Source organism: Somniosus microcephalus, chromosome 5, assembly GCF_052327205.1.
Source record: "Somniosus microcephalus isolate GS21.2 chromosome 5, FLI_Smic_1.0, whole genome shotgun sequence".
NCBI classification, from domain to species: Eukaryota; Metazoa; Chordata; class Chondrichthyes; order Squaliformes; family Somniosidae; genus Somniosus; species Somniosus microcephalus.
The window spans coordinates 172603132-172611829 of NC_140991.1; the positions used below are offsets into that span (position 1 = coordinate 172603132).

The window sequence follows — 8698 nt, forward strand, 5'->3', positions numbered from 1 at the left end:
CACGTCAAAAGAAAGCTTACGATTCTGGACCGGTCATAGGCATATTTACGTTTCGGCCGGATAAAAATTGCGCCCGCGGTATCCAAAAAACTTTCAAAATTCCGCTCATTAGCATCTCATTATCCGCTCATTAGCGATAGAGTGACGTCGAGGTCGACCAATCGTACGCCGGGTTCCTGGCGCGTGCGGGCGGGCCCTCCTACAGTCGAGTGACGGGACAATTGACCAATCCTATGCTTTGGTGACCTGACGGTCGACCAATTGGTGCGTGTGTGGGCGGGCCTTATCATTCTGAACCGAGGTGAGTGGCCGCCATCTTGATTCTTCACCATTTTTTTTCCACAATATGTGTGTTAGGGAATTTATTTCAATTATGTGTTAGGGAATTAAATAACAATTTATTTGAGTTTTAAATTGTATTTAGCAACAGTAGGAAATGAAGTGATCCCCTGCCCTTCGCCCGGAGGCTCGCCTACTTTGACGGCCATTTCGAGCGGCTGTGCCGGCGCCGGGCGCGGCCTAGCAGCCCCGGAAGCCTGGGCCTTGAGTTACGGGCCGTGCCGGCAGCCGCCACACACAAAACTTCCCCGCGGCGTCAACAGCCCCGCCCCAGAGCCCGACCCAAAGCCATCAGGTCACCGGCCGTGGCAGGCCATGCGGGAGCTGCCGCACACAAAACCTCCCCGCGGCGTCAACAGCCCCGCCCCAGAGCCGGACGCATAGCCACCAGGTCACCGGCCGCGGCGGGCCGTGCGGGAGCTGCCGTGCACAAAACCTCCCCGCGGCGTCAACAGCACCGCCCCAGAGCCCGACCCAAAACCATCAGGTCACCGGCTGCGGCGGGCCGTGCCGGGAGCTGCCGCGCACAAAACCTCCCCGCGGCGTCAACAGCACCGCCCCACAGCCCGACCAAAAGCCATCAGGTCACCGGCCGCGGCGGGCCGTGCCAGGAGCTGCTGCGCACAAAACCACCCGCGGCGTCAACAGCCCCGCCCGAGAGCCCGACACAAAGCCATCAGGTGAGCGGCCGCGGCGGCCCAGTCTCTCTCGCACACTCCCTATCTCTCTCTCTCTCACACTCCCAATCTCTCTCTCTCACACTCCCAATCTCTCTCTCTCTCACACTCCCAATCCCTCTCTCTCTCACACTCCCAATCCCTCTCTCTCTCACACTCCCAATCCCTCTCTCTCTCACACTCCCAATCTCTCTCTCTCTCACACTCCCAATCTCTCTCTCTCACACTCCCAACTCTCTCTCTCTCTCACTCCCAATCTCTCTCCCTCTCACACTGCCAAACTCTCTCTCTCTCACATTCCCAATCTCTCTCTCTCTCACACTCCCAATCTCTCTCTCTCACACTCCCAATCTCTCTCTCTCTCACACTCCCAATCTCTCTCTCTCTCACACTCCCAATCTATCTCTCTCTCTCTCTCACACTCCCAAGCTCTCTCTCTCTCACACTCCCAATCTCTCTCTCTCACACTCCCAATCTCTCTCTCTCTCTCACACTTCCAATCTCTCTCTCTCTCACACTCCCAATCTCTCTCTCTCTCACTTCCAGTCTCTCTCTCTCTCACACTCCCAATCTCTCTCTCTCACACTCCCAATCTCTCTCTCACACTCCCAGTCTCTCTCTCTCACACTCCCAATCTCTCTCTCTGTCACACTCCCAATCTCTCTCTCTCTCACACTCCCAGTCTCTCTCTCTCACACTCCCAAACTCTCTCTCTCTCACACTCCCAATCTCTCTCTCTCTCACACTCCCAATCTCTCTCTCTCACACTCCCAATCTCTCTCTCTCTCACACTCCCAGTCTCTCTCTCTCTCTCTCATACTCCCAATCTCTCTCTCACACACTCCCAATCTCTCTCTCTCTCTCACACTCCCAATCTCTCTCTCTCTCACACTCCCAATCTCTCTCTCTCTCACACTCCCAATCTCTCTCTCTCACACTCCCAATCTCTCTCTCTCTCACACTCCCAATCTCTCTCTCTCTCACACTCCCAATCTCTCTCTCTCACACTCCCAATCTCTCTCTCTCTCACACTCCCAATCTCTCTCTCTCTCACACTCCCAGTCTCTCTCTCTCTCTCACACTCCCAATCTCTCTCTCTCTCTCACACTCCCAATCTCTCTCTCTCACACTCCCAATCTCTCTCTCTCTCTCACACTCCCAATCTCTCTCTCTCACACTCCCAATCTCTCTCTCTCACACTCCCAATCTCTCTCTGTCTCACACTCCCAATCTCTCTCTCTCTCACACTCCCAATCTCTCTCTCTCTCACACTCCCAATCTATCTCTCTCTCTCTCTCCCACTCCCAATCTCACTCTCTCACACTCCCAATCTCTGTCTCTCTCACTCTCTCACACTTGCAGTCTCTCTCTCTCTCTCTCTCTCACACACACACACTCCCACTCTCTCTCTCTCTCTCACTCCCACTTTCTCTCTCTCTCACACTCCCAATCTCTCTCTCTCTCACACTCCCAATCTTTCTCTCTCACACTCCCAATCTCTCTCTCACACTCCCACTCTCTCTCTCTCACACTCCCACTGTTTCTCTCTCTCACACTCCCAATCTCTCTCTCTCTCTGACACTCCCAATCTCTCTCTCACACTCCCAATCTCTCTCTCTCACACTCCCAATCTCTCTCTCTCACACTCCCAGTCTCTCTCTCGCTCACACTCCCAGTCTCTCTCTCTCACACTCCCAATCTCTCTCACACTCCCAATCTCTCTCTCTCACACTCCCAGTCTCTCTCTCACTCACACTCCCAGTCTCTCTCTCTCACACTCCCAATCTCTCTCACACTCCCAATCTCTCTCTCTCACACTCCCAATCTCTCTCTCTCTCACACTCCCAATCTCTCTCTCTCTCACACTCCCAATCTCTCTCTCACTCCCAGTCTCTCTCTCTCTCTCACACTCCCAATCTCTCTCTCTCTCACACTCCCAATCTCTCTCTCTCACACTCCCAATCTCTCTCTCTCTCACACTCCCAATCTCTCTCACACTCCCAATCTCTCTCTCTCACACTCCCAATCTCTCTCTCTCTCACACTCCCAATCTCTCTCTCTCTCACACTCCCAATCTCTCTCTCTCTCACTCCCAGTCTCTCTCTCTCTCTCACACTCCCAATCTCTCTCTCTCTCACACTCCCAATCTCTCTCTCTCACACTCCCAATCTCTCTCTCTCTCACACTCCCAATCTCTCTCACACTCCCAATCTCTCTCTCTCACACTCCCAATCTATCTCTCTCTCTCTCTCTCTCACTCCCAATCTCCCTCTCTCTCTCACACTCCCAATCTCTCTCTCTCTCACACTCCCAATCTCTCTCTCTCACACTCCCAGTCTCTCTCTCTCTCTCACTCCCAGTCTCTCTCTCTCTCACACTCCCAATCTCTCTCTCTCACACTCCCAATCTCTCTCTCTCTCACACTCCCAGTCTCTCTCTCCCTCTCTCTCACACTCCCAATCTCTCTCTCTCTCTCACACTCCCAATCTCTCTCTCTCACACTCCCAATCTCTCTCTCTCACACTCCCAATCTCTCTCTCTCTCACACTCCCAATCTCTCTCTCTCACACTCCCAATCTCTCTCTCTCACACTCCCAATCTCTCTCTCTCACACTCGCAATCTCTTTCACACTCCCAATCTATCTCTCTCTCTCTCTCCCACTCCCAATCTCTCTCTCTCACACTCCCAATCTCTCTCACTCTCAGACTCCCAATTTCCCTCTCACTCTCTCACACTTCCAGTCTCTCTCTCTCTCTCTCACACACACTCCCACTCTCTCTCTCTCACTCCCACTCTCTCTCTCTCACACTCCCAATCACTCTCTCTCTCACACTCCCAATCTCTCTCTCTCACTCCCAATCTCTCTCTCTCTCACACTCCCACTCTCTCTCTCTCACACTCCCACTCTCTCTCTCTCTCACACTCCCAATCTCTCTCTCTCTCTCACACTCCCAATCTCTCTCTCTCACACTCCCAATCTCTGTCTCTCTCTCACACTCCCAATCTCTCTCTCTCACACTCCCAATCTCTCTCTCTCACACTCCCAATCTCTCTCTCTCTCTCACACTCCCAATCTCTCTCTCTCTCACACTCACAATCTCTCTCTCTCACACTCCCAATCTCTCTCTCTCACACTCCCAATCTCTCTCTCTCACACTCCCAATCTCTCTCTCTCACACTCGCAATCTCTCTCACACTCCCAATCTATCTCTCTCTCTCTCTCCCACTCCCAATCTCTCTCTCTCACACTCCCAATCTCTCTCACTCTCACACTCCCAATCTCCCTCTCACTCTCTCACACTTCCAGTCTCTCTCTCTCTCTCTCACACACACTCCCACTCTCTCTCTCTCACTCCCACTCTCTCTCTCTCACACTCCCAATCACTCTCTCTCTCACACTCCCAATCTCTCTCTCTCACTCCCAATCTCCAATTCCAATTCCAATTCCAATTTCCAATTCAAATGCTTTATTGGCATGAAAGTTTACAGAGAACCATATTGCCAAAGCTTACATAGCAAAAAGGTACAGTTTTCCAACATTCTGTAGGTGTCAATCGATTTGACATTTGTTGGGTACATACAATATTACTTTTAAACAGTATTAATTTTAAACAGTCTTACTTTTAAACAGTCCTCAGGTTGTGACATGTTGTTACATATTTGGCCCCAAGGTATGGTCTGTCTCCTTCTCCCAGGACTAATCTCAATTTTGACAGGTCATCCAATTCTCTCTCTCACACTCCCAATCTCTCTCTCACACTCCCAATCTCTCTCTCACACTCCCAATCTCTCTCTCACACTCCCAATCTCTCTCTCACACTCCCAATCTCTCTCTCACACTCCCAATCTCTCTCACTCACACTCCCAATCTCTCTCTCTCTCATACTCCCAATCTCTCTCTCTCACACTCCCAATCTCGCTCTCTCTCACACTCCCAATCTCTCTCTCTCACACTCCCAATCTCTCTCTCTCACACTCCCAATCTCTCTCTCACACTCCCAATCTCTCTCTCACACTCCCAGTCTCTCTCTCTCTCTCACTCCCAATCTCTCTCTCTCTCACACTCCCAATCTCCCTCTCTCTCACACTCCCAATCTCTCTCTCTCTCACTCCCAATCTCTCTCTCTCTCACACTCCCAACCTCTCTCTCTCTCACACTCCCAATCTCTCTCCCTCACACTCCCAATCTCTCTCTCTCACACTCCCAATCTCTCTCTCTCTCACACTCCCAGTCTCTCTCTCTCTCACACTCCCAGTCTCTCTCTCTCTCACACTCCCAATCTCTCACTCTCACACTCGCAATCTCTCTCTCTCACACTCCCAATCTCTCTCTCTCTCACACTCCCAATCTCTCTCTCTCTCTCTCACTCCCAATCTCTCTCTCTCTCACACTCCCAATCTCTCTCTCTCTCACACTCCCAATCTCTCTCTCTCTCACACTCCCAATCTCTCTCTCTCACACTCCCAATCCAATTCCAATTCCAATTCCAATTCAAATGCTTTATTGGCATGAAAGTTTACAGAGAACCATATTGCCAAAGCTTACATAGCAAAAAGATACAGTTTTCCAACATTCTGTAGGTGTCAATCGATTTGACATTTGTTGGGTACATACAATATTACTTTTAAACAATATTAATTTTAAACAGTCTTACTTTTAAACAGTCCTCAGGTTGTGACATGTTGTTACATATTTGGCCCCAAGGTATGGTCTGTCTCCTTCTCCCAGGACTAATCTCAATTTTGACAGGTCATCCAATTCCTTGAAATCTGGGGTTGTTTGGCTTAGCTTGTTGAATAATATGTTTCTTGATGTGTTGAATTTTTCGCATTTTAGGAGGAAATGCATTTCTGTTTCAACCTCGCCGGCCAGACATTGATCGCATATTCTATTCTCTCTAGGCTGCCAGGATTTCTTGTATCTGCCTTTTTCAATTTCCAGTTGGTGGTCGCTTAGTCTGTACCTGGTGAGGGTCTGTCTCTGTTTTGTGTCTCTGATGGTCGTGAGGTAGTCTGCCAGTTTATAATCTCTTTTTAGGGCCGGTAACATTCTAATCTGCTTTGGCTTTCGGTTATTTTGTTCCAATGTTCCAGGTAGGTTTCTTTGCATTGTTTAATGATTTGGTTCATTCGGATTGGTGTTTGGACGGCTGTGTTGGTCTGGGGCTGGTCAGGGTCCGGCTGAGTACTTAGTTTCAGTAGCAGCTGACTCAGGGGACTCTTTTCTGGTTTAGCTCTTGGGTCTGAAAGGCTTGAAATGAAGGGTGTCTGGGGAGCTAGATTTGAGGTGATTTAGGAAGTTTAGTGCTCGTTTTTGGATGTTTATTATCAGTGGGTATCTGCCTAGTTCGGCTCTGCATGCATTTGTTGGCGTTTTTCTTTGGGTGCGAAGGATGCTTCGGCAGAATTCTGCATGTAGGGCTTCTATTGTGTGTTTTTCCCATTTAGTGTAGCTTTGGTGATTTAGCGGGCCCCATACTTCACTACCGTACAGTGCAATGGGCAGGATTATGCTGTCAAATATTTTGAGCCAGATTTTGATTGGGATTTGGATGTTGTAGAATTTTCTTTTTATTGCATATAGGGCTCTTCGGGCTTTTTCTTTTAGTGCATTCACTGCTATGCTGAAGCTCCCTGATGCTGTAATAGTTAGACCAAGGTAGGTGTAGCTCATAGTGTGTCCTATAGCGGTATCACTGAGGGTAAATTGGTATTTGTTTTCCTGACATCTGGGCCTTTTTTGAAAAATCATGATGTTGGTTTTCTTTAGATTTACTGTTAGAGCCCAATTTTGGCAGTATTTGTCGAGTAGGTCTAGTTGTTGCTGTAATCCCTGTTCTGTGGGAGACAGCAGAACCAGGTCGTCCGCATAGAACAGGGATTTCACTTCTCCATCAAGGAGACGGAGACCTGGTGACTCGCTTTGCTCCAGCATGTCTGCTAATTCATTTATGTATATGTTGAACAGGGTCGGGCTCAAATTGCAGCCCTGTCGGACGCCTCTTCTCTGGGTGAAGAAATCGGTGCGTTTGTCTCCAATTTTGACCCCGCATTTGTTTTTCAGATACATTGATTTAATAAGGTCATAGACTTTGCCCCCTATTCCACTCTCTCTCTCTCACACTCCCACTCTCTCTCTCTCTCACACTCCCAATCTCTCTCTCTCTCACACTCCCAATCTCTCTCTCACACTCCCAATCTCTCTCTCTCACACTCCCAATCTCTCTCTCTCACACTCCCAGTCTCTCTCTCTCGCTCACACTCCCAGTCTCTCTCTCTCACACTCCCAGTCTCTCTCTGTCTCACACTCCCAGTCTCTCTCTCTCTCACACTCCCAATCTCTCTCTCTCTCACACTCCCAATCTCTCTCTCTCTCACACTCCCAGTTTCTCACTCTCTCTCTCTCACTCCCAATCTCTCTCTCTCTCACACTCCCAATCTCTCTCTCTCTCACACTCCCAATCTCTCTCTCTCAATTCAATTCAATTCAATTCAAATCACTTTATTGGCATGACAAGGTACATCTTATGTTGCCAAAGCATCGAAAAACATTCATGGTTGTACCCAAAAATACAGATCTATCCATACAGTGTACAAACAGATATATCCCTGAGTGTATAAATATACATTCAATATAATTTGTATATACTCTTTTCTTATATTTAGTGGTTGTCCCTCTGTTTATGGCAAGCTGTAACGTAGTGTGCCGCTAAGGTTACACAATTTCTCCCTTCCCCTAGTAGGTATGGGAGTTTTTGGTCATCATTCAAATTTCTGAATTCCGGGCATATTTTTGTGAATTTTGGGTAGAAATTCTCCCTTATGCCCTGATATTTTCTACAAGCTGTGAGGAATTGCATCTCTGTCTCCACCACTCCCTGACTGCAGTGAGAGCATATCCTGTCCTCTCTTGGTAGCCGGGTCTGCCTGTGTCTACCTTTTTCGATCGCCAGGCTATGTTCACTAAGTCTGTACATTGTCAAGGTTTTTCTCAGTTTGCTATCCTTTACCCTGGTCAGGTAATCAGCCATGTTGTATTGTCTGTTTAGGGCCAAGTAGCAATTGAGTTTGCTTTGGGTTTTTGTTGTTTCTGCCCAATATGACAGATATTTTTCCTTTTGCTTAGCGACGATTGTGTTGGGTCGAATTCTTTGTGTTACGCTGTCACTGTCCTGGGGCTGGTTATTGTTAGTAGTGTTAGTATTTACTTCACTGAGTCCCAGGACTAGTTGACTGAGGGTATTCTTCTTTATGGTCCTCTCTTGGCATTTCAGGGCTTCGTAGTGATAGCATTGGGGGTTGCTCATTTCTAGGTGTTTCCAAAATTTGGTGGCTCTTTTTTGGATAGTGATTATTAATGGATATTGGCCTAGTTCTGCCCTGCATGCATTGTTTACGGTTTTCCTTTGAGTCCGGAGTATACTTTTACAGAATTCTGCATGTAGGATCTCAATTGGGTGTTTGTCCCATTTCGCAAATTCTTGTTGTGTTAGCGGTCCCCACACCTCACTGCCATAGAGTGCAATTGGTTCAATTACTGATTTGAAAATTTTGAGCCAAATGCTAATTGGGATTTCTATTTGGATTGATTTTTTAATGGCATAGAAAGCCCTTCTTGCTTTCTCTTTCAGTTCATTCACAGCCAGTTTGAAATTTCCCGTAGAACTGATTTTTAAGCCCA

General features: G+C 48.3%; 1 long non-coding RNA gene across 1 annotated transcript in view; it reads left to right on the forward strand.

Moving 5' to 3' along the window:
* The first annotated feature begins 690 nt into the window (after positions 1–690).
* Positions 691–8698, forward strand: part of LOC147117442 (uncharacterized) — a 75346-nt gene continuing 67338 nt past the window's right edge. Inside the window, exon 1 of the long non-coding RNA XR_015078293.1 lies at positions 691–1019. This is a non-coding gene — a long non-coding RNA (uncharacterized LOC147117442). The remainder of the gene's footprint in view (positions 1020–8698) is intronic.